This window comes from Phalacrocorax carbo, chromosome 1, assembly GCF_963921805.1.
Source record: "Phalacrocorax carbo chromosome 1, bPhaCar2.1, whole genome shotgun sequence".
Classification (NCBI taxonomy): Eukaryota; Metazoa; Chordata; class Aves; order Suliformes; family Phalacrocoracidae; genus Phalacrocorax; species Phalacrocorax carbo.
The window spans coordinates 181050561-181077263 of NC_087513.1; the positions used below are offsets into that span (position 1 = coordinate 181050561).

Sequence of the window (26703 nt, forward strand, 5' to 3'; positions counted from 1 at the left end):
CAGGAGTAAGACAACAATGTGTCTCCTTTAGTGTTGCTTGGCATGTGTAATCTTAAAGATAATGAATAAAGTTTTGCTGAGGTTCTTGAAAGAACTGTTCAAAGCCTTGAAAGGCTGTAAAAAATTATTCCTGGAGAGCAGAAGAGAATGATTTACTTTGAAAAGAGTTTAATATATTTAGTTTATCAAAAAGAAAATGGAGATGTGGTTTGATCACAGCATTTATATTGTGGGGTTTTTTAACAAAACCATTGTACTAAAATATCAAAAGAATGAACGAATATTTTTGCTGTGTCATCATGCTGAAACTGCACAACCATTTTGAAGATAAGCTTTTAGTCAAATACAAATTATGGGAACAAACAGGTTAGTAAAAACCTTAGTTTGTGATATACATCATGTTAAACAAGAAATTATTGTGAAGCATTTATTTTTAAGTTCTATATATATATCTATAAAAAAGAAATTAGCTAAGAAGAAAGTGGAAAATTAATCATTTGTGCAACACATAAACATTCGGCTATCAGCATTTTAACTCTTGTGGTGGTAGAGAAGGGAAAGGAGAGATGAGAGCAGGAAAGAAAAGCCTTTTTTGCTATTAATCAAGATAGAGTAATTTTCATTTGAAGGCTACAGGATTCTTTCTCTTGTTGCATTTTGATTATGAAAAAAAGGAGAATTGATTTTATTTGCATTTTTCTGAAATATTTAGTAGGTACTAAAATAAAACCTTTCAGATTTTTGGCTACTTTGGCAAGATTCAGCCTAGATAAAGTGAATAGCTTACTGTGGAAAGTTTAAAAGACCTTATGCAACTCTTAATACACAATATCTTGCTTTAACTAGTGTCTAAATGATGTGCAAGTCAAATTAAAGATGACATTTGTCATCTATACAAGTAAAGTGACTCATGCACAAAATTAAAGAAAAAACACTTTGTCATCAAAAAGTCTTTTCTTTGCTGCTTCATCTTTAGACAGCACATGAGGAAAGAAGGGCACAACCACTTAAACCCTGATAATGTCTGAAACTAAGAAACAGATATAAGCCAAATCTAGTCAACTGTAAGTTCTTATTAAAGATGAGTTATAAAGAAACGGTAAAGTCACTAGGCTCAAAGATAACCAATAAAAAGATTAATTGAAAGGGGTGGATGAATGGCACGCTTCACTTTACAGGAAAAATAAATACAGACAGAGACTTCAAATTTCAGAAGCTTATGTTTGCAACATTTTGGTATGTTCTCTACTGAGACTTACTCTGACATATCTCATTGCAATTCTTTCTAATCTTTTAACGATCATAATCCCGATACGTATATAAGAAATTATATACAATGTTTTCCTTCATTCATATGAATGGACATGTATTTTCGTTCAGTTAATTGCAATTTTAAACCCTATTACCCGGCCCAAAGGGAAGAGGGGTTGAGACTGCAATGGATATACCTTTAAATTGTAATGTTTACTGTAGCAGGAACAACCTGAACCAGTGGAAAACAAATCTTACAAGAAGCAGTGCAAGTGCAGCTGCAACTCGACCTGAGCTGGTTTTGGTGCCCAATAATTCCACACAAACATACCACCTCCCCTGTCCTGAGTGACCACAACAGATGGAGCCCAAAGTCATGGACTAAATTAACCCAGTGGACACTTTGTAGATTTTTGTGGACATTTTATGGATATTTTATGGACATTTTACAGGGGTGGTCCGTAGACTAAGGGAATGATATCTGTGTAGCATAGCAAAGGATGGGAAGGGGTGTGGTGATTAATGAGGTTGTACTGGATAACATGATACCTGAGTGTGATGTAAATCGTATGGAATAAGGGGTGGAGAATGTGCTGGTTTTGTCTGCGGCAGAGTTAATTTTCTTCATAGTAGCTAGTATGGGGCTGTGTTTTGGATTTGTACTGAAAACAGTGTTGATAACACAGGGATGTTTTCATTACTGCTGAGCAGTGCTTACACAGAGTCAAGGCCTTTTCTGCTTCTCACACCACCCACCAGTGAGTGGGCTGGGGGTGCACAAGAAGTTGGGAGGGGACACAGCCGGGACAGCTGACCCAAACTGTCCAAAGTGATATTCCATATCATATGACATCATGCTCAGCATATAAAACTGGGGGAAGAAGTAAGCAGGGGACATTTGGAGTGATGGTGTTTGTCTTCCCAAGTAACCATTATGGATGATGGAGCACTGCTTTCCTGGAGATGGCTGAACACCTGCAAACTGATGGCAAATAGTGAATGAATTCCTTGTTTTGCTCTCTTTTTGTGTGTGCAGCTTTTGCTTTATCTGTTAAACTGTCTTTATCTCAACCCATGAGTTTTCTCACTTTTATTCTTTCAATTCTCTCCCTGATCCCACCAGAGAGGAATGAGCAAGTGGGGCTTAGTTGCTGGCTCGGGTTAAACACCACAACTGGTCTGGATTTTGGGTCTCAGATAAATTTTTTCTGTCATGAGGACTTCACAACACAATCATAAGATGGGTTTTTCAATTTTTAATCATATCAGTATACTTCTAAGCATGTCATTTTGTCTGTACATTTAATTCAGGTAATACTACAGTGTTTGTAAAGAAACATCCCTTCTTTAAGCCATTTACTGGAAAGAAAATTTTGCACATCTAAGTCTTGAAAAAAAAAAAGAAAGAAAGAAAAAAAAATCTCTCAAACCCTACAGATTTCCATAACAATCCTGTTATAACAGCACTCAGAAGAACTAGAGGTACAACCTGACAGCTTCAATGCAATAAACTTTTAGAATCTTCACCAGAAAATTGTGGGAAATATTTGGATTATAGGGTCTGATACCTTCACCACTGTCATCACCATCATCATCATTACATACAAATGTTTAAGCATTTTCAGGACAATGAACCTTTTTCCACTTTAAAAACTTTAGAAATTTTTGTTATGTATTGTACTGTATCTGGAACGGAGCATAAATTATACAATAGTAAATAACAGTGGGATGATTAAAGTCAATAATCTTTTTAAAGGAAGTGAGAATTTTAAGTAAAAAAAAATAAACAGCTAAAATATGAGTTGTTAATTTGCTTGGCTTTTGGAGGGGTTGGCAAGAGGGATAGCAACTTCCCTGGTAGTTTTGCTACGACTGTCATGAAAATTAATTTGTGTGTTTGTTTAAATGTTTGCCAAGGGTACAGAGAATGACAAACGGGATTCTCTTAGTTATGTTAACATTACGAATGACAGTAGTTGTTAATGTAAGCCCGAAATTAATTGCACTGAAGCTGTAAAGTCAAAACTTATTGCAAGTGTGAGTGAAAACAGTATTTTAAGTCCAGTACATCCTTGAATGATACCCATAGATTTTTTTCATTTCATCTCAATTCATTTTTTGTCTTTGTTTTACATTAGTCATTCTGCAGTAGCAAAAGTGCAGGAAGGTGGTAGACAGACTTGTGTGTAAGAGATTTTCCCTGATATGGCATCTTATGGTAACATGTAGACCTGAAATTCCATAGCAATAATTCTGCTGAATATTAAAGAAATTGCTTTCAAAGGTGTAATGCCTCTAGGCACTTTACTCAAGGCCTGTGCTTCCTTCCTCTGTCTCTTGAAGGGGGCCTCAGCTCTACAGAGCTACAGCTGGTCCTTCTCTGCAGGATATGTAAATGTATATATCATACTAAGATATCATGGAAATATAATACATCTGAAACATGCAGTTCATAATACTTAGCAAATGCTTCCACAGTTTTTAGGTGCATACTGTGCAATCTTTTTGCCTCCTGTCTTCTAGACAGTTTTCCTTAGGGTTAGCTATGATATTCCAATGTCTCAGTAGTTTCCAAAAGCTGATGTTGTTTATGATATTTTGAACACCCTCTCCAAAATACTTTGTTCATTTCTTTAAATACAGAATACATCTTCTTACTGATTCTACACAATTTCAGTCTAAACTGTAGATGAATGATGAATTTAAATTTTCATGTTTTCCATTAAGGCTTTAAAAAGGATCTTCATGCCACTGGGATATGGGCATTCCCACTTTCAGGTAGTATTCAGTGGTTTTTTGCTTTTGACAATAGTTTTGAAATTATGTTCCAGAAAAATCTTTTAAATATTATGGCTCCCTTAAACCTCATATACTTGTTTTGAGATAAATGGATGTAGAATTTTACAGAGGAGAGTAAGTAACAATTGCTACTTACAGCTAACTTCCTTAATTCCCTGAGATATTTTTCAGAATGATTTTCAGCGGGCATGTGGAGAGGACATGATGATGTAAGTATGGTTATGTTAGCAAAGATTACCCAGAAGACTGTAATTCTTTTATGGCTTCACTGTCAGTTAATAATATGGCATGCTGATAAAATATTTTTACCACAACATCTTAGACTGTATTTCATACATATAAAAGTTTGAAGCTTACAGGAAAACATGAATTTATTGGTTATGCAATCTACCGCTGTGACAATTCTGGAAAGAGAAGTCTTTTATGTCTGCAGAATAGGTACAGAACAAGCAGTGCATCTGCAGACTTCTTGCCAATGTTCCTTAGTCTTGACCTCAGGAGGCTACTTCTTGAAATGAGAATGAATCTGTGCTCTTTCCGCATCTTTTTCCTTTGCCGAGACTGCTGTTGAAGTGCCAGTTACTTTCTAAAGTATGTAGTGTCTTCAGGAAACTATAATTTTAAAATATATCTGAAACTCTTAAGTCGAAACTGTCCAACGTACAAAACCAGTGAAGGAAAAGAGGCAAAGGAATGGCACCAGGTATGAAAACAATTCATTACCTTTTTAGTAGATTTTAGCTCTTAAACCTTGGTAAAAACATAGAGGCATACCATACAATATTTCTGTTTCTGAATAATGTACACTTTTATGTTTTCCATGATACCATCTTCAAAGTCAAACTCACATGAAAGGGTTATAAATCAAATATTTGGAAAAAAATACAGCTATAAGCAGACATCCCACAACCACCCAGACAAACTTTGTCATGCAAGTCCAAACAAGTCAAATGAGATTTATCTCACATCCAGACAAGTGACAGTGGATTTGTTCTTCAAGCAAAGAAAAACAACAAATCTCTTGGCTTCCTTCACCCTATTTATTTTCTCGAGTTTCAAAATAGGATTTATTTACATGTTGCGTGTTACGTATTTCCCTATTAACTTTGGCTTGTGCGGTTTGTTGAGTTAAACTTGTTTTGTGAACAAAAAGCACAGTAGTCCAGGTTTTTCTTTCAGTGGAACTAGTATCTATTTGGGACCTGCTCCATAGAATAAACAATTAATTCTATGCTTTTACTTGACTCTGTTTTGTAAGTTAGAACTGCTTTAAGACTGCTCTGGTTTACTTTTAACAAGCAAACCTTAACTGGTATTAGATACTCATGCCTTTTTGCATAACAAACATTACAGTCACTCACTGCTCTACTGATTTTGTCTGGGATAGAGTTAATTTTGTTCATAGTAGCTTGTATAGTACTATGTTTTGGATTTGTGATGAAAATAATGTTGATAACACACTAATGTTTTAGCTATCGCTAAGCGCTTACACAGTGTCAAGGCTTAGCCCCGCCAGCCAGCAGGCTGGGGGATACACACAAAGTTGGGATGGGACTCAGCTGAGACAACTGACCCCTAACTGACCAAATGGATATCACAAACCATATGATGTTGTGTTCAACAACAAAAGATAGGGAAAGAAGGTGGAATGGGTGTTATGACACACATTTGGTGTTGTTATGACATACATTTGGTTTCGTGACATTTGTCTTCCCAAGTAAGTGTTATGCATAATGGACCCTGCTTTCCCAGAAGTGGATAAACACCTGCCTGCCAATGGGAAGCAGTGAATTTATTCCTTATTTCTCTTTGCTTGCATGTGCAGCTTTTCCTTTACCTATTAAACTGTCTTTATCTGAACCCACAAGTTTTCTCACTTTTGCCCTTTCAATTCTTCCCCCAATCCACTGTGGGGGGAGTAAGTAAGCAGCTGTGTGGGGCTGAGCTCCTTATCAGGGTTAATCTACAATAACTGCAAAAAGTTCAGGACCATTTTAAACCTGGTAAGATTTTAAATGTAGTAGGATAGAAATAGATACTCCAGAATGGCTACCATGATAAGTACAGAACTCTGCCTTAAGTAAGGTAGAGTTCTTGGGCCATTCTACAGGTTTTTGTAGTTTGATGACAGCAAAAACTGACTGATTCAAATTTAACATGTGATGTGTAGTAGAGACCTTACAGAAAGCAAATCCTCCGTAGCCCACAGGGACTGTTCTTTGTTCCACAGGCTCATGGATTCTTGTGAAAAGAGCAAGTAAAAAATGGCTGTTCATTTTCTGACATCAGATTGGCCTTTGCCTGCCTTATAGGGATGAAATGAGGTAATAAAATATCCTGAATTGAAAATTTAGAATCATAGAACAGAATCATGGAACAGCCTATGTTGGAAGGGACCTGAAAAGATCATTTTGTCCAAACTTTCATGGGAAAGGGAGCCTAGATGACATTATCTAGCACCCTGTCCAACTGCACCATGAAAACCTCCAGTGATGGGGATTCTACCACATCCCTGAAGAGGTTGTTCCAATTGTTTTAGTTGTAAAAGATTTCTTTCTTATGTTGAGATGAAACCTCTCCTGGTGCAACTTGTACCCATTGCTCCTTGTATTCTCCATGTGGTTCCTCGTGAAGAGAGAGCCTCTTTGTCCTGTTTGTAGACAACGTTTAAGTACTGGAATACTATGATGAAGTCCCCCACAAGCCTTCTCTTCTCCAGGGAGAAAAGACCTAGTTCCTTCAGTCTTTCCTTATAGAGAAGGTTCTCCAGCACCTTGATCATTTCTGTGGCCTTCCTTTGCATCTGTCTTGAATTGAACTAGACACAGTATTTGATGTGGGCCCTGATAAATGCCAAATAGAATGGGATGTGCATGTCTCTATCTCTGCTACTAATGCCCCTGTGGATGCAGCCGAGGTTCCAATTTGCCTTTGTTGCCACAACAGTGCACTGCTGACTCATGTTCAGCCTGGTGGCCACCAAGACCTCCAGGTCCCTTTCAGCAAGGCTGCTCCTCAGCCACACAGATCCTAGCCTGTACTGGGCTCTTTGGTTATTCTGTCCCAAGTGCAGGACTTTGCACTTGTCTTTGTTATATTTCACACTGTTTTTTCTAACCTACTCTTCCAGCCTGTCCAGGTATCTCTGTAAGACTGCTCTCCCTTCTGATGTGTTCATCTCACCACTCAGTTTGGTGTCAGCAAACCTGGTGAGGGTGCTTTCAATCCCATCACCTAGATCATCCAGACTTCTAACAGCATGAAGCCCAGTATTGATCCCTGGTAGGTCTCACTTGTGACATGCTGCCAGCCTTAATAAAAAACATTGATCACCACCTTCTGAGTGCAACCTGTTAGCCAATTTCCCATCCAGTTTGTATCTTGCTGGCTTGTACAGGAGAAGACTTTGGGAAGCAGTGTTGAATGCCTTGATGCAGTCCAGGTAAATAACACCCACTGCTCGCCAGATGTTGACAGAAAGTGTTACTTTGTTGTAGAAGGTGACAAAGTTAGTCAAGCATGACTTGCCTTTGGTAAATCTGTGCTGGCTTTTCCTAATCACCTGCTCTATTTGGCTTGCAATGGTTTCTAGGAATCAGTCCATTAGTTTCCCAGTGATTGAAGTAAGGCTAATGGGCCTGTAATTTCCTGGGTCCTCTCTCAGGCCCTTCTTGTAGATGGATACGACATTTGCCCTCTTCCAGTCATCAGGGATATCCCCTTATCTCCAAGACTTTTTAAATATTATAGACAGTGGCTTTGTAACAATGGCAGACACTTAACACCTTGGAGTGAATTCCATCCAGACCCATAGATTTATGTGGCTTGAGCCCTTGCAAGAGGTTGCAGACCAGCCCTTCCTCCCCTACTGGAGGGTTGACACATGCATTGTCGTAGGTACTTGATCCTGTGATCTGGGGTCCACCTGCACTGGTAAAGACAGAAGAAAAGAAGGTATTGAGAACCTCTGCATGTTAACATTATCACTAACTAGTTTCTCTGCCCTGTTTAGTAATGGGCCTAAGTCTTCCCTGTGTTTCTGCTTACTGCTCATTTACCTAAAGAACCCTTTCTTCTTGTTCTTGACATCTCTGGCCAATTTCAGTTCTAACTGAGCCTTAGCCTTCCTGACTGCACATCTGCCTGCCCTAGCAAGGTTCTTATAGGTATTGATGGCTCTTTGGCTGCCTTTGCACAGCCAATAAGTTTAGTTTTTACTTTTAAGCGCACCCAAAGACTCATTATTAAGGCAGGGTGTTCTCCTGTTCTGCCTTTTTTCTTCCTTTTTCTGTTCTTGTGCTTCCAGGAGGCTGTTCTTGAATAAATCCCATCAATCACAGGCTACTTTGCCCTCTGTGGGTGCTTCCCATGGAATCCCTAGGCTCTGAGCTCATTGAAGTTGGCTCTTCTAAAATCCAGGGTCTTTGTCCTACTACTGGTGTTCTGTAAGCTCATCAGGATCTTAAACCCTACATTGTTGTGGCCATTATATCCAAGGCTACCATTGGTAGTTATGTTGTTAAGTAAGTCTTCTCAGTTTGTGAGCAGTAAATCTAGTCTAGCAATGCACTCTTCCTAGTTGGCATGTCCAGCACCTGTAGCAGGAAGCCTTCGAGGAACCTGACGGACATGTCTTGCACTGCTGTGTTGTTTTCTCAAAAAATGCCTGGGTAATTGAAGTCGTCCATGAGGATCAGGTTCTGTTGGCCTGAAACTTCCTTGAGCTGCCAAAATAAATGTTTTCTTGACCTCATTATCCTGATTGAGAGGTTGGTAACAGATACTTAAGATAAGATCATCCTCGGTGTTGATCTCACTAATCTTGATTTAAAGGCATTTGATAAGAACTTTCATGGTCTCCATAGCTCACCTACACACACTCAAATTTTTCTTACATAAAGTGCAACCCCACCTCATATTCTTCCCTTCCTATCTTTCCAAAAGGATTTGTTACCATCCATTGTAGTCTTCCAGTCATGTGAGCCTTCCCACCAAATTTCTGTTATTCCTAAGATATCATAACTGTCAAACTGGGTGAAGAGCTCCAGTTCCTTCTGTTTGTTGCCCCAGACTACATGTGCTGGTATACATATACTTGAGGTGGCTGGACTCAAGGTTCTTGCTTTTGGAAAAGGTTGGGGAGAGTTACTCGGTAGCCTGGTAGGTCTGTTCATCCACTATGTTTCATATGAATATGCAGGTGTCACAGCTTTGGATACTACTTTGCAAGTTTGATGTATTAAAACATGATTCACTAAGTCAGCTGATCTGATAGCCAAGATCTGTCTCTCTAGATAGGTTGATCCCATCTACCCAGTAGGTTGTGTTCTTTGAAGAACATCCTGTGATCATAGAAACTAAAGTTCTGGTGATGAAACCAGCCATGAAGTCAGGTATTGATCTACATGTTCTCAGAATCACAGAATGGTAGGGGTTGGAAGGGACCTCTGGAGATCGTCTTGTCCAACCACCCTGCTTGAGCAGGCACACCCAGAGCAGGGGGCACAGGAACGCGTCCAGGTGGGTTTTGAATGTCTCCAGGGAAGGAGACTCCACAACCCCCCTGGGCAGCCTGTGCCACTGCTCTGGCACCCTCACAGGAAAGAAGATTTTTCTCCTATTGAGGTGGAACTTCCTGTGTTCCAACTTGTGCCCATTGCCCCTTGGCCTGTCATTGACATTATTGAAAAGAGCCTAGTCCCATCATCCTGACACCCACCCTTTAGATATTTATAAGTATTGATGAGATCCCCCCTCAGTCGCCTCTTCTCCAGGATGAACAAACCCGAGCCTCTCAACCTTTCCTCATAAGGGAGATGCTTCTGTCCCCTGATCATCTTGGTAGCTCTCCACTGGACTTGCTCAAGCAGTTCGGTGTCCTTCTTAAACTGGGGACCCCAAAACTGACCACAGTACTCCAGATGTGGTCTCACTAGGATAGAGTAGAGGGGGAGAATCACCTTTCTCTATCTGCTGGCCACACTCCTTTTAATGCAGCCCCACGATAACATTGGCCTTCTTGGCCACAAGGGCAGAGTGATGGCTTAGGTCAGCTTGCTGACCACCAGGACTGCCAAGTCCTTCTCAACAGAGCCGCTTTCCAGTAGTCCAGCTCCCAACTTATACCAGTGCATGGGGTTGTTCCTCCCCAGGTGCAGCACCTTGCACTTGCTTTTGTTGAATTTCATGAGGTTCCCCTCGGCCCAGCTCTCCAGCCTGTGCAGGTCTTGTTGGATGGCAGCACAGTCTTCGGGTGTATCAGCCACTCCTCCCACCTTGGTATCATCAGTGAACTTGCTGAGGTTACACTCTATCCCTTTGTCGATCATCTAGGTCATTGATGAATATGTTGAACAGGACTGGACCCAACGCAGACCCCTGGGGAACACTGGTAGTTATGGGCCTCCATCCAGACTCTGCCTGGTTGACCACAAAACTCTGAGTTCTGTTGATGAACCAATTCTCTTTCCACCTCACTGTCCACTCACCCAACCCATACTTCCTTAACTTGTCCATGAGGATGCTATGGGAGACAGTGTCAAATGCCCCACTGAATTTGAGATAGACAACACGATGTTGACTTCTGCCTGCAGCCGTACCCCTGACTGGCAAGACAAAGAAGCTTACTTTGGCACCTATCCCTTTCACTTGTGCTCACAGGGCTCTCTAGTCCTGCTTGATCGTGCCCAGGTTTCGCTTTACCATGTCATTGATGCCCACATGGAAAAGAAGTAGGAGTTAATAATCTGTGGTTTTAACCAGTTGTGGCAGTCTCCCTGAGACGTCCCAGATCTTGTCTCCCAGTAAGCAGCAAGATTCCCTTGACTGTATATCAGGCTGGCAGATGGGTTCCTCAGTGGCTCTCAGCAGAGAGTCACCCACTTCTAGCACTGGCTGCTTCCTTTTGCAGCTTTTTGTGTGTGTTGTTAGTGCTGTTTCTCTGAGTGGCTCTTGCTCGTTGGTTTTGTCCACTGCCAAAGCTTCATGTCTGTTGCTGGGTGGTACATACAAGGAAGGGGAGTGAAGTGGTATCTTGTTCCCATGGGTCACCGGAGACCATGGCACTGTCTCCAAGACCATGGCACCTTCTCTAAGGTGCTGTCTGTTCACTGTCGAAGCTCTTTGCCTGGTAGTCCTTGGAGGTCACTGCCATGGGGCCTTAGTATTTCTCCTTGCAAAGTCTCACATAATACTCTCTTGTTCACCCTCCTTAATACAGTGTAGCCTGCTAACTTCCTCCTGCAGCTCCTCCACCCTCCACCTGTGTGACTCCACCAGAGCACACCTTGTGCAGATGGAGCTCCCACCCTTCTCCAAGCAAGCGGCAGGGGTGAAGTCTTTGCAGCCCTCCAGCTGGACAGCATCTTCCATGATAGGAAGCTCTGTCTGGGTGGCCACCTCCACTGGTCCCAGACTAGCCTGGCTAGGCAATTGATTCCCCTCTGCTGCAGAGTGCAGCCCTCACCTGGTCTCTACCACCATGATTCCCACAGCGTCAAAGCACTGCCTAATAAGCCCTTCTCATTCCCTGGAGACCTCAAGCTGCTGGGTAGGCTTGCAGAGCTGGCAGCTACCGGTGGTGACCTTCAGAGCTGCAGCCTAAGCCTGCAGGTGAGCAGACCAGGCAGCAGCCTGACAACAGGCAGAGTGCGCCGCCCTTCCCATGTGTCCTTCCAATGTACTGTCGCACAAACTGCTGACACCACTCTGAACCAATGTTTCTCCCTCTTTGTACACCCTGTTTGTGCACCCTGTCTGCAGTACTCCCTTGGGGATAGTTATATGTGGCTTTCCACTGTTTCAAATGGCTGCGGAGACAGTCAGCACCACACAACTCTTGCCTGCACCTCTTGTGAGACCTGGCTGTTCCCTCCATATACACACAGCCCAAGGGTGCCGGGGGCCCAAAAACCCCTTCAGCCACCTCCCAGGGACCTCGCACACTTCACACTCCTCTCAGCATGTGGCTTGTGGCTACTGCTGCTACTGGCAGTGTCAGCTTCCCATGATTTGGTCTTCTTTTTTTGCATCTCCTGAGTATAAAAGTCAAAACCAATAGAAGCTTCACTCCAGATAACAGGTTAGGCTGCTGTCTAGCACCTCTGCAGAGATGTATCTGCAGAAAATACCAGCAAACAACAGAACTGAATCTTCATTTCAGTGCCATGTTAAGGTCTGTAACAATTATCCTTATTGTTCCTTGTTTTTCTTCTCCTGAGTTCTAGCAAAGGGCAACCATGTCATCCTGCAGGTATGTGGAATGAAGGTCTTTTCCAGAATACTTGCAGCCAATATACAACTAATACAGCTGATGTTATCAGAGAAAAATTATTTTTTTAATTTTAGCTTCCATCTCTTAAAGCTTTACTGGATTTATTAAACATTTTTATTATTGAGTTGGTAAGCATTATTGGTTGATAATTCATAATCTCTTTTTTGCTCTTCGTGGTTTTGTGATTCAGTTTTAGAATCTTTTTCATGCATCTGTTAGCTTTGTCTTCATTTCGTAACTTCTGATACATTTTAAAAGCCGTGCCTCTAGGTACTGATCATTACGTGCATTCTTTTTTTATTAAGTAGGAGTTTAAAAACATCTATGTTCATATGATTTAATTATCTTGAAAATAACTCAATTTAATACCTTCCTGAAGTAGGTTACACATACCAACTTACGCAACATAAATTGTTCTGAACTTAAAACCAGACATGATTATTATTAATGAGATCCTCAATAGTTATACTGGATGGGAAAACTCAGCATACAGTATTGTCTCTCTTGTGTTAGGTATCTAAATTTCTAATATTTGATTAATACTCTTACATCCAAACTCAGGTGTGTATCTTTAGATACCTAAAGCCACACTAAACTTTACACTGTAGGTAATTAACTATGGAAACAAAAACCCTTTGTTAATGGATTTCACCTAAATACTAGCTCTTATTTTGTCTTTTCCTGCATCAAAATTCTATCTGTGTATGAGAAGTCTGTTTTGGATAAAATCTTCTCCTGCTGTTTTGCTTGTTTCCCCATAATTGCTCATCTTTTGGCGGTGGGTCAAATCCCGGTCCCATTGACTCAGTGGGAGTAGAGCTAATGATGACATCAATGGGACCTAGATTTGGCATCTTCTTCATTTATACTGTGTCTGATCAGCTCTGTTAAAAAGAAACATGTTCTGAATCAAATGAGAGGCCTGGCCAATTCTATCTGAACAAAATTGTGGCTTGTAAACCCTTGTCAGAAAGAGGGTGCTCCCCAGCAACATATGAATCTGTTAGAAATCCTCAACAAAGTTTTCCATCTGGAGCATACACAGGCTACATTAAGTCTCAATCATGCAAAATCTTGTATGCTGAACCCCACTAATTTCACTTAAATCAAAAGGACCATCAATGGGAATATATATTAGTCTCACTGTGATGGAAAAGTCCTCCTGCTACAGCTTATGCAGCCAAGGTAAGCCTTGATTTTCCATCTAAGGTGTTGATTGGTGTCAAGTTTAATTCAGAACATGCTGCTTGGATCTGACAGTCTGATAGAATACGATTCCACATTCTAGTCTTGTGAAAGTCAGTGGCAATAATCCCATTGACATCAATACAGCTATGATTTGGCAGAGACAAGGTCTTGTGTCCGTTATGTTATCATAATGACACATAATGACACATCTCTGGATGTTACAGTGCAGTGAATAGTACACAATCATCCAGAGGAACTGGTATCAGAACTAAGGAAGAATACTTTTCTACCTTTGTGAGCATTTGGAAATATTTTTGTCACAAACATCTATGTATTTACAAAAAACCCAAAGAATTCAGAGAGTTCACAGCATCATTCTCTTCAGATTAATAATACACTAATCTATTGTACAGTATATATAATTAAAAAGTAGTACTGTTTAACAGAAGAAAAAACAGTCAAATAGAGTATTACTATAGTGATATTTCGGGGTTACTTTGGTTTTGGGGAAAATAAGCTGTTGCAAAGGAAGAATGGATGTCATTCGTTTAATTTAATTTTAGGCATCATTAAATCATATAAATCTAAGCTGGTGATCAGAGGACCTTATATATAGTCACTGGAGGGATACTGACATCTCCAAGGGTGATCTTAGATACTTGTTTTAGAAGGGAATGCAAGCATTATTTCTATTCAAAGAAAGGGAAATGATATGACTAGCATAGACATAGATAATTACTTTTTCAGATGTCTGAAGGTATGTAAGATGAATCCTGTTCTATGAAGTTAATTAAAACACCTTACAAAATATGAGGCTGTCAGATTACTGTTTTCATGCACATTTCCTCATCATCCAGTCTTCTAAGGGGTTGTCTTCACTCCTGAGAAGACGACAAGCAAACAAACAAAAAGTTGTGTTTATTATAGACTCAGGGAAACTAGCATGAGTAAAATGAGAATACTTTTAACACAAGGCATTCACTTTTACTCTGAAGTAAACTTACCCAAACCAGCTTTAGGCAGAGTAAAAGGCTGATCTTAATGTGCTTGCAAATCTCTAAACTTCCAATCCTTTCTGTGTCAGAGAGGGCTACCAGCTTTTTTATGCTTGTGAGACTCTCTATTATTACCCCTTTCATTTTGATATTCACTACCCCCTGCGGTAGGACAAGTTCTTTTTGATTATACCTTTCAAAATGTCTATATGAATATGGGATTCAAATAGATTTCCTAGGCAATTCACCCATATCTGATTATTTACCAGACTTCAGGAAAACACCTTTGCTGGGAGTAATTGTTTTATGCCAGTACAGAGAGCTATCACATTGACATGTTAAGTGTGTGGCCAATCTCAGGCTCTGTCCTTTGGCCTTTAGCTAACTTCACTGTATTAATGCTGATACATTAATGCTTTGCTAGTCAAACTAGTTTCTTTTAGTGATTTAATTTTAGACATTGACAGATTCTGAGGCCTGAGGTGACAATTATGATGCTCTAATATGACTACATAGCATAGGATGAGAATCCAAACTGAAGTCCAGTGATTTGCATAGACAACCCCCTCCCCTTTTGCTCCCCAAAAGTCATTTTACATCACAGTCCCCAGAGATTGTTGTCTGTGGTTTCATAATGCAGCAAGAAGTTATGAAGTTCTGCCATGCTCATTTCAGAAAATTCACAATTTAGTGATATATGTTCTAGTGAGGTATATAAACAACTTCTCCCCTGATATTCTGATAGAAACATTTATTTCAATATACCACAAACACTAAAATAGCAATATTCCTCTGATTCAGCACTTGAATTTTGTAAGTTCTAATATACAGTTTTATTTATGACAATTAAAATGATGAGGCTCCATCTGCTTAAACAAACATTCCTACTACCTAAATTACTAAAGAATAATCTTTGAAGGGACCTAGTACCAACTGTGTCTTTACTTACTGATTATCTTACACTAAATCAGAATATGTTATGAAAAATGCAATCTAGGTACAGAATTTATATTCTTTCAACAAGAGGTGTTGTCCTCTTATTGCAGCTTAGAAATAAGTATGATAAATGTAATGATTTTTACACCAAATCTTGGTCAGCTCTAACAAATTCTGAGTGTCTCATTTTAGTGGAAATCCTTTATGTTTACACTGTCAAATAACGGAAAACAGAGCTTGACTATTAATTTCTCTCCCTGTTTTATGAAACTCCTTAATGAAGGCAGTATTGGGTTTACGTACTTGTCCACCTACTGTGATTCTTCTTAATTAAGGTTATAGAACTTTTAAAAATATCCATAGATGTTATTTTTATTTTTTTTCATTTAAAATAAGCTCAAATTTAAATCAAGGAAAGGAGAAGCAAAGAACCACAAACTCCTGAAATTAAATACAGGGAGAAACTCCAAAATCTCACAAAGCAATTTGCCACTAGCACTAATTACAGCTATCAAAACGGTTCAATATCACAATTATAAGAAAAAATACCAATAAGGGTCTATTCTTGCCAGTGTCATAATTATAATTCTGCCACCTTCTGGAACCATTATGAGAAAAGTACTTGAGTCACCAGATAATTCTGTCATAGCAGGAAAAAAGACGATTTCCACTGTATGCCATGACTTGCAATGAGACTCATGTCATTATGGACTTCTTAATCAAATCTGGATTGGAAGATCATTCAAGTCTACCTGTCATTTTAAATCAAGTGTTTTAACCTTGGGATACAGCTGACAGTAGTATTGTTGTCATTCTTTCAATCAAAGTCATAAATTAGTAAAAAAAATATTTTTACAAAGTCTACCCAGAAGTTAAATTGCAAATGGTTGGTCCCTTTTGTACGGTGAGAAGTTAAACCATTTTTATTTTATAACAGTGTTGGGGATTGAAAACAAAACAAACCAAAAGGTAATGAATTGGTCTGTATCTAATACATAAAGCAGCAGCCAAATTAAATAATTTCTATTGTCCAAACCCTTATATAAAAAACCATATTTTATTCTCATTTTAAAATGGTGAATTAAAATATAGACCATTTACATGGTGTCAAGATGAGGTAATATATCAGGAGAATTCTTTATTTCTTATGAAATATTAGTATATACATTTCTGATGTCTCCCTGGGGTCAGTGTCTTGCCCTCCTTCAATATTCAGAGAAACTATTGTGGTTTGGTTTATTTTTGACTCATTCTTTTCCTGCTATATTTCAGCTTGGTTCAGACATACGTAAATGAAGATACTGCAAGAAAACAACGTAAGCAATGTTGAAAAAGTAGTGTTACAGTAAATGCTTAAAAAAATGGAAACTGATCTTTGAAAAACAAAGAGAAAAAAGCAAAAATTAAACAATAAGGAGATTAAACATGGGAGCTTAATATTATACAACAGATGGAAGCTTTTGCCTACAACATGAAGGAAATAAGGCAATAAACAATAATACCTTTAATATGTATCTGCATTTACTTATCATGCTACACGAAGCCAGCTTTATTGCTGATGGCCTGAGGATAAACATCTATGTTCTCAGAGCCAATATTACCTTTAATATTTATATAAGGGTTGAATTATGTGTAAAAACTAGAGAGATTAGGGATTGCTGGGCATCTGCTTGTTTGGCCTTGAGTGGGTTCTTATGATAAACTTTTATTTGTTGATATTATTTTTAACTTTCTTTAATTAGCTTTTTGACAATATAACAGAGGTGTTTTAATTCTCCTTTTGTCTCTAGAAGAGATAAACATAATAAGACAGAGAATAGAACTAATAACAGTAGCTTTGCAGCCTGTTTTCTGTATTCGTGCAGCAGAATCCAAGTATTTTTGAGATAACGGCTGAAGAATAATATTTATGTGTGTGTATGTGTTGAGTGTGTGTGCTTCTGTGAGAGAGAGGAAATTACAAGATAAATCATTACATGACACATATTAGCTGAGATAGTCTGGTTTATGTGTATGTGTCCATGTAGCTGGATTATTTGCATTGTTTTGAACATACAGAAAATAGCAGCAGAAAAACCTTTCTTCCTTTCTCCACAGTACTGTGTCTCTATCAACCATTTTCAAATGCAAAATTTGAGTCAACACAGTCTGCTTATACATAACTTTTAACACAATAGTCCCTAGTACATAAAATCCTTCATGACTGAAGACTTCAAATCATATTTAATTGACTGTACCTGTTAAGCTGACATGTCACACAGAGAAGAACATGAAGGAAAGAAAAAGCATCAGGAACAAAACTCTCTAGTTATCTCAGTGCAATCATTCAGTATTCAGAAATCAGGTTTTCAGACCATCCAAAAAAACCATGTTGGTGGCTTAAAAATCTCAGATTTAAGAAATGCTGAATGCTGACAACTTTGATTTACCTTTACCTTCCTACTTGTGAGTAGGATATTTTTTCTCCTGAAGACTCAGCAACTATAATCTCAATAGAGGAGACCAAAAGTATTTGTGGGGAGAGAGGAGAATCACAGCTGTTAAAGGGAAAAAAAAGTATGATAGGAATTCTAACAAAAACAAGAGATCTAACTAGACACATGCAAAGGAAAGATTGTGCTAACTGGGGGAGAGGAGTTGCTTGAAAGACATTTTGGAAATATTTTTGGGAATGACAGTTAATGGGGAGAAAAGCATAATGCTAACCCCTTGGAATTCTTCCAAAACTTCTTTCTCTGTGCTTACCTCCCCATCATCCCAGTATTGCCAATGCTCAGGAATCTCTTACAAATTACTTGATTTTAGGGGTGGAGGAAAGTTTTAGAAGAACAATTCTTGAGAAAGACTGTTCTCACTCAGCAGGTAAGCAAAAGGGCTGCTGCTGAAATTGGCAGATGAATTTTCCAGTTCTCTTGCTGTTACAGCATGTCAGTAAAGGAGAAGAAGACAGGTCAAGAGTTTTAAAATTCTGTTGTTTCTGTTTTCTTCCTGTCCTGGAAAATGGGAAGAACCAATGATAGAGCAGAGATGAAGTTACAGGGAGGCAGAGCTATTCTAAAAATGGCACTATGCAGGCAGAAAGGTTTAATGACCAGAAGGGATGTGAATTCTGGAAAACAAAATAGATTTGGAGACTGAAACAGTAAATTAGCAGAAATAATATGGGCTAAAGAAAATGTAAACATACCTTTTCCTCCAAAGGGCTAAAATTCCCTTTCCTAGTGTTGGTAAGAAGGTGAACAAGTCTATTTGCTTCATGAACATACATATGCCCAGAAATGATTCAGAGTTAAAATGAGGTATTAGAGAAGTATAATCTCTATAAGAATTATTTAGGCAACCAAGTTCATCATCCCTTAAGATTCATGCTACTGTTTTCTCCTCTTTCCTCCCCACTCCTCAACACAATCACCAGTACAAACTGATCTTCATCCCTCAAACCTGTTGAGACTTCCTGGAAAAACCTGGTAAGGGAATTCTAGTCTCAATAATATACTTTCCACTAGGACTAACTCTCCCCAGTGTTTTCAAATCTGACATTTAAAGCTACGAGCAAATTATTTGTGACTGAGCAAATTAGCTAATTAAATAATTGGCTTAGGGCTTCATAAAATTTGGCTGCTATGGAAATGAGGCTGTCTGCTATCTTACAAGCTTCATCTAAGCATTAAAAGTACTTCATGTCTCTACTCCAGCTGAAACTGCAGTAGTTGCGGATTTGTTTTTAAAATGGTTGTTTATGGAGTTGTTCTTGCATAGTTTCCAAAACTGTATGTAGTGGGATACTTCTCCTGAGAAGGACTGTACCCAAATAAGACTGCAGTCTACCTTCCTCATACCATATGTTTACACATCAATAACTTTATAGAACAATTTCAAGTGGAATTCAAAATCACAGCTGTTTTTCAGTAGTTAGTGTATTATATTGAGATTTGGGCCTCTAGATAATGCAGAATGAAAAAAAGTAAGGAGTCAATTTTATTTGGAATGATTCAGGATAAAGATAAACCATCCCATCTTTCCCAAAATGCTAGACAAAAGCAAGACTGTATAAAATAAGTTAATATAAGTTTAGAACAAATTCAGGGTGATTTCACTTTTCCTAGCCCTTTAGCCATCTGTCCTTCATCACTTCATTAAGTTGTAAGGATAAGTACTACTGCTGTACACAAAAAGGAAATGTGTACCTTCATACTTAATAAGACAGAATAATTAAATAGCCTGTTAGAATCAGAAACATATATAAAGTGAAACATAATTGAGTGGGGGGTTTCTGTCTGTCACCTATTAAAGAACATGGCACTGGTACATGTAAGAGACTGTATATAAAAATATTTTACTGTTGTTGGGATCCTCTGAAGTCCAGCCCAGCACGGCTCCCCTGTGCCTTCATCTCTGTTATAGAGTGTGCAAAACCGCACCTACTCCCTGCCACCACTGAATCTCTTGGACTGGTACATATGGATGAATGTTGCATGTTTTCCAATATGCAGCTACTTCTGTCCATTATACCTTAGAACATGTGAGAGAAGAAAACCAACCATCTACATGGGAAATAGTCAGGATCTCCTCTGAGACTCAGCAGCCTGAAAAGCCCCCATGCCCACCTGCATTAGAGAAGCAGGCAGTCTCTACCCTCACTATGAAGGTAAGCAAAACCTCAGGAAAAGGGGAAGGATACTGGCATGAAAAGGAAGGCTACTGCCCCACCTAACTGCTTAAAACTGCAAAATAGGTTCACCATTCTCAAGATGAAGAGGAGTCAGACATATCTCCAAGCAAAGAACCTGGTCCACCTAACCCTAAACTATGCAAGACTGGTAAGAAGAAATGGCAAATCAAAGACACCCATCTGCCAACCTGACCAGTCATCTTGAGAGATATGCTGCCTGCCAAGGAACAGGATCCGGAATGTTGTGGAGGGATGGCCAAAACTCACCAGGCCCTCTGACTACCACACCCATTGTTCTTATTCCTGTGGCAAAAATGATACTGCCAGGGGAAACCTGGACAGTATCAAAAGTCCCCTGTAGGGACTCTGGGCATGATAGACAAAGGCATGTGGGCCCAGGTGGTGTTGTTAATCCTGCTGGTGAGGAGAAAGGCTGTGAGGAGAAGGGCAGTAACAGGACAAGTCAATAATTAGCTGCAGAACTGCTGTTTAAGACAGGTTTGGCTTCTCTAACTATGGGACCCTGTTTGCAGATCAGCATCTGCTAAAGAGAGGTGCTATCCACCTCATTAAGCAGGACAAAGCTATTTTTGTCAATGGGATGCCTGACCTCGTAAGAAGGGCTTTAAACTGAGAATAAGAAATGGATACAAGGCACCATTATGGAAAAATCCCTCAAAGCTTCTCCAGGAACTCAACATGCTGAGGTGCCTCTTTAAAGTGCCTGTACACACAGATACACAGTCATTGGAATAAATATGTTAAGTTAGGGACATGTGTGAAGCTGAAGGGCTACGATCTTCTTGGGATTGTGGCAATGTGGTGGGATGGCTTCCATGACTAGAATGTTGCAGTGGTGGGGTATGGGCTCCCTAAGAAGGACAGGAAGGGAAGATGTAGAGGGGAGTTCCCCTCTGTGTGAGAGAGCCCATGGAGTGCACGGAGCTCTACCTGGGGATGGGTGCAGAACCAATGGGGGTTTATGGGTTGCGACTAAAGAGAGGACGGACAAAGGTGACATTACAGTGGGTGTCTGCTACAGGCAGCCCAACCAGGAAGAACAAGTCAATGAGGACCTCTACAGAAAGACAGAAACAGCCTCCCGTTCACAGGCCCTGGTCCTCATGGGGGATTTCAAGCACCCTGGTGCCTGCTGGAGGGAGAGCACAGCAGGGCATAAGCAATCCAGGAGGTTCCAGGAGCACATTGGTGATGTCTTCCTCCACCAAGTGGGAGGAGAGGCAGTGAGGAGAAGTGCTTTGCTGGACCTTCTACTGACCAACAAGGAAGGTCTCACTGGGGATGTGAAGATCAAAGGCAGCCTTGGCTGCGGTGATGGTGGAGTTTGGGATCCTGAGGGTGGAGGGTCAAACACAAGCTCACAGCTCTGGACTTCAAAAGAGCAGACTTTGGCCTCTTGAAAGGTCTGCTTGGAAGAGTCCCATGGGATAAGGCCCCGGAGGGAAGAAAGGACCAAGAAAGTTGGCTAATAGTTGCCTCCTCCAAGATCTGGGGAGCTCAATCCCAACAAATAAGAAGTCAGGCAAAAATGCCAGAAGGCCTGCGTGGATGAACAAAGAGCTCCTGGCCAAACTCAAATAGAACCAGGAAGCATACAGCAGGTGCAAGCAGGGATGGATAACCTGGGAGGAAAACAGAAATATTATCTGAGCACCCAGGGATGAAGTCAGGAAAGCTACAGCCCAAATGGAATTAACTCTGTCCAGCAATGTCAAAGGCAACAAGAAGGACTTGTATAAGTACTAGGTGATGAAAGAACGAATAGGGAAAATGCAAGCCCATTGCTCAATGAAATGGGTTTGTGGACCTGGTTACACAGGACATGAAAAAGGCTGGGGCACTGAATGCTGCCTTTGCCTCAGTCTTACTAACCAGCCTGGCCTTCAGGAACCTCCGTAATGAGCAGTGTACCCCAGAGGTCTATAGTGAGTCCAATCCTGCTCAGCATCTTCATTAATAATCCAGCAGAGTGTACCCTCCAGCAAGTCTGCTGATGACACCAGACTGGGAGGAGTGGCTGATATGCCAGAGAGTCATGCTGCCATGCAGAGGGACCTTGACAGGCTGGAGAAATGGGCCAACAGGAATCTGTTGTAGTTCAACAAAGGGAAGTGCAATGTCCTGCACCTGGAGAGGAAGAACTCCATGCACCTGTACAAGCTGGGTGCTAGCCAGCTGGAAAGCGGTTTGGCAGAAAAGGACCTGGGGGCCTATTGGACAGCAACTTGAACATGAGCCAAAACTGTGCTTTTGACACAAAGATCGTTAATGGTATCCCGGGCTGCATTAGGAGTGATGCAGCATGTTGAGGGAGGTGATCCTTCCCCTCTACTCAGCACTCGTGAGGCCACACCTGGAGTTTTGTGTACAGCTTTGGGCTGCTCCGTACAAGAGAGACATGGATATAATTTGTGGGTAAAAATTAAGGGACAGCCAAATATGGGTGACACTGTTGTGGGTTTTGCTACAGGTCACCTGATCAAGAAGAGGAAGTTGATGAATCCTTCTACAGACAGCTGGAAGTAGCCTTGCAATTGCAGGACCTGGTCCTCATAGGGGCTTTCAACCATGGAAAATCAACACAGTAAGCCATGTATGATCCAGAATGTTCCTGCAGAGCATTGAGGACAACTTTTAGTTGCAAGTGTTGGAGGAGCCAACAAGGCGAGATGTGCTGCTTGACCTTATCCTAACAAACAAGGAAAGGCTGGTTGAGGATGTGAGAGTTGGGAGTAGCCTTGGCTGTAGTGACCATGAGATGGTTGAGTTTAGGGTACTGCGAGGTAGAAGCAGGGCTATGAGTCGGGTTACAACCCTGGACCTAAAGAAGGCCAACTTTGGCCTCTTCAAAGACCTGCTAGGAGGAATCCCATGGGCTAGGGCTCTGGAAGGCAGGGACGTCCAGGAGAGCTGGACAGTATTCCAGGACCACTTTTTCCGAGCTTAGGATCGGTGCATCCCTAGAAGGAAGAAGTCAGGCAGAGGAGCCAGGAGACCCACATGGATGAGCAAAGAGCTTCTAGAGAAACTCAAATGGAAGAAGGAGGTTCACAGTATGTGGAGAAAGGGACTGGCCACTTGGGAGGAATATTGGAATGTTGTCAGGGTATGCAGAGATGCGATGAGGAAGGTCAAGGCCCACTTGGAATTAAATCTGGAAATGCATGTCAAAGGTAACAAGAAGGGCTTCTTGAAATACATCAGCAGTAAAAGGAAGACGAGATACAGCAGGCCCACTGCTGAACAAGGAATGGGCCCTGGTAACACAGGATGCAGAGAAGGCAGAGTTAGTGAATGCGTTCTTTGTTTTGGTCTTTACTGCTAAGGCTGGCCCTCAGGCATCTCAGCCCCCAGAGAAGAGAGGACAAATCGGGACAAAGGAAGACTTATCATCAGTTGATAAGGACTGGGTCAGAGATCACCTATGCAAACTGTATCTTCACAAATCCATGGGCCCCGATGGGATGCACCACAAGCGCTGAGGCAGCTGACAGAAGTTCTCGCTGAGCCACTCTCCATCATTTTTGAAAGATCATGGAAGACAGGAGAGGTACCTGAGGACTGGAGGAAAACAGGTGTCATGCCAATCTTCAAGAAGGGCAAGAAGGAGGACCTCGGGAACTATAGGCCAGTCACCCATCACCCAAAAGGTGATGGAGCATTTCATCTTGGAGGTCATCTCCAGGCATGTAGAGGACAAGAAGGTTATCAAGAACATCCAACATGGATTCACCATGGGAAGATCATGCTTGACCAACCTGATAGCCTTCTATGATTGTATGACTGGCTGGGTCGATGAAGGGAGAGCAGTGGATGTTGTTTATCTTGACTTCAGTGAGACATTCGACACTGTCTCCCACAGCATCCTCACAGGCAAGCTAAGGAAGTGTGCATTGGATGATGGACAGTGAGGTGGATAAAGAACTGGCTCAGCAACAGAACTCAGAGGGTCGTGATCAACAGCACAGAGTCTGGTTGGAGGCCTGTCACTAGTGGTGTTCCTCAGGAGTCTGTGCTGGGTACAGTCCTGTTCAACATATTCATCAATGACCTGGGTGATGGGATAGAGTGTAACCTCAGCAAGTTCACTGATGATACCAAGGTGGGAGGAGTGGCTGATACACGAGAGGGCTGTGCTGCCATCCAACAAGACCTGCACAGGCTGGAGAGCTGGGCCAAGGGGAACCTCATGAAATTCAACAAAAGCAAGTGCAAGGTCCTGCACCTGGGGAGGAACAACCCCATGCACTGGTATAAGTTGGGAGCTGGACTACTGGAAAGCGGCTCTGTTGAGAAGGACTTGGCAGTCCTGGTGGTCAGCAAGCTGACCTAAGCCATCACTCTGCCCTTGTGGCCAAGAAGGCCAATGTTATCGTGGGGCTGCATTAAAAGGAGTGTGGCCAGCAGATAGAGAAAGGTGATTCTCCCCCTCTACTCTATCCTAGTGAGACCACATCTGGAGTACTGTGGTCAGTTTTGGGGTCCCCAGTTTAAGAAGGACACCGAACTGCTTGAGCAAGTCCAGTGGAGAGCTACCAAGATGATCAGGGGACAGAAGCATCTCCCTTATGAGGAAAGGTTGAGAGGCTCGGGTTTGTTCATCCTGGAGAAGAGGCGACTGAGGGGGGATCTCATCAATACTTATAAATATCTAAAGGGTGGGTGTCAGGATGATGGGACTAGGCTCTTTTCAATAATGTCAATGACAGGCCAAGGGGCAATGGGCACAAGTTGGAACACAGGAAGTTCCACCTCAATAGGAGAAAAATCTTCTTTCCTGTGAGGGTGCCAGAGCAGTGGCACAGGCTGCCCAGGGGGGTTGTGGAGTCTCCTTCCCTGGAGACATTCAAAACCCACCTGGACGCGTTCCTGTGCCCCCTGCTCTGGGTGTGCCTTCTCAAGCAGGGGTGTTGGACAAGACGATCTCCAGAGGTCCCTTCTAACCCCTACCATTCTGTGATTCTGCGATAATGGAGAGAGTCCAACAAAGGGCCATGGAGGTGATTAAGGGACTGGATCATGTCTGCTGTGAGGAAAGGCTGGGAGAATTGGGGCTGTTTAGCCCGGAGAGGAGAAGGCTCATTGCTGATCCTATTAACATATATAAATACCTGAAGGGAGGATGCAAAGTCAATGGTGCCATGTTCTTTTCAGTGGTGACCAGTGACACAACAAGATGCAATGAGCCCAAAGTGAAACATGGGAAATTCCATCTGAACATCAGGAAACACTCTTTTTACTGTGGGTATGACTGAAGACTGGCACAGGTTGTCCAGGGAGGTTATTTAGTGTCTATCTTTGGAGATCTTCAAAAACCATCTGGACATGGTCCTGGGCAACCAGCTCTGGGTAGCCCTGTTTGAGCATGGAACTTGGAACAGATGACCTCCAGAGATCCTTTATAATCTTAAACATTCTGTGATTCTGTGGATTTCTATGGAGAAATATTCCCTATTATTTTAAGATTATTTTGTCTATTCTGACATTTTTTTGTAGCTGTCATCCTGGAATACAAGTACTGCACAAATAAATCATTATGCATTGTTTACTTTAAATTGTTTGACTAATATTTTGGGTTTTTTTTGCTAAATGAGCATCTGTAGTATCTAGGGTTCAACTACATTTCCCTTTCTATCTCCATCAGCCATTAATTTATGGATATCGTATTGTAAAAATAGTCATGTTGATAATTTTTTATTTCCTTACCTATTTTGATTGAGTGTTCAAAATTTTCTCTGCTGCTTGCATTGCTGAACTTAACAGTAGGCATGGACGAGGTTACATAGTTTGGAATGAGATGGAGCCCTACCAGTACTCTTAAATAACAGAGACAGTTGAATATTTGATTTTTGTAAACAGGTGGTGAGATAAATGATTTATGTATGGTTGGAAAATACAGAAACTTTCATGAGTAAATAAATTTTATTTGCTGCACAAGACTTATTTCAAGAAAAAAGATAGCATTCTCTCTTATTTTTGTGGATATACCTGTAGCCCAGTAAATATGACTTGTGCAATTATTAGTAAAAGGCCACAGGAGCTGTATTGACCTGGCACTGCAGGGTCTCAGCAGTTATCTGGGCTTGTCTTGGCCTAAGCTGGTTTTAGCTGTTATAGCAATTGTCTAATGGTCAAGTGTCAACTTGACTACTGGCTAACATATTTTTGCTTAACTCTTTAAATGCTGGATATTGTAGAGATCTGACAAACCTAGGCAGTCACTGTACAACAAACAATGACTCGTTATTTTAGTCCTTTATCGTTAACTGAGGCCATTAGTTGACAGGGAAAAAATTAAAAAAATATCAGTTATGTTTCTCTCTATATATATATTACAAATTCTAGCAAGATATTTAGTTCTTCTGTCTTATTATGCATTAACATACTGTCATGGTTTTAGCTGGGATAGAGTTAATTTTCTTTGCTGTAGCTGGCATAGTGCTGTGCTTTGGACTTAGTATGAGAATAATGTTGATAACACACTAATGTTTTAGTTGTTGCTATGTAGTGCTTATACTAGTCAAGGACTTTTCCAGCTTCCTGTGCTCTGCCAGGTGCACAAGAAGCTG

General features: G+C 41.0%; 1 long non-coding RNA gene across 1 annotated transcript in view; it reads right to left on the reverse strand.

Annotated features, from left to right (window-relative positions):
* Positions 1-2639: 2639 nt before the first annotated feature.
* LOC135311502 (uncharacterized) overlaps positions 2640-26703 on the reverse strand; it is a 34499-nt gene continuing 10435 nt past the window's right edge. Inside the window, exons 2-3 of the long non-coding RNA XR_010371121.1 lie at positions 14250-14391; positions 2640-7980 (exon numbers count right to left, since the gene is read on the reverse strand). This is a non-coding gene — a long non-coding RNA (uncharacterized LOC135311502). The remainder of the gene's footprint in view (positions 7981-14249; positions 14392-26703) is intronic.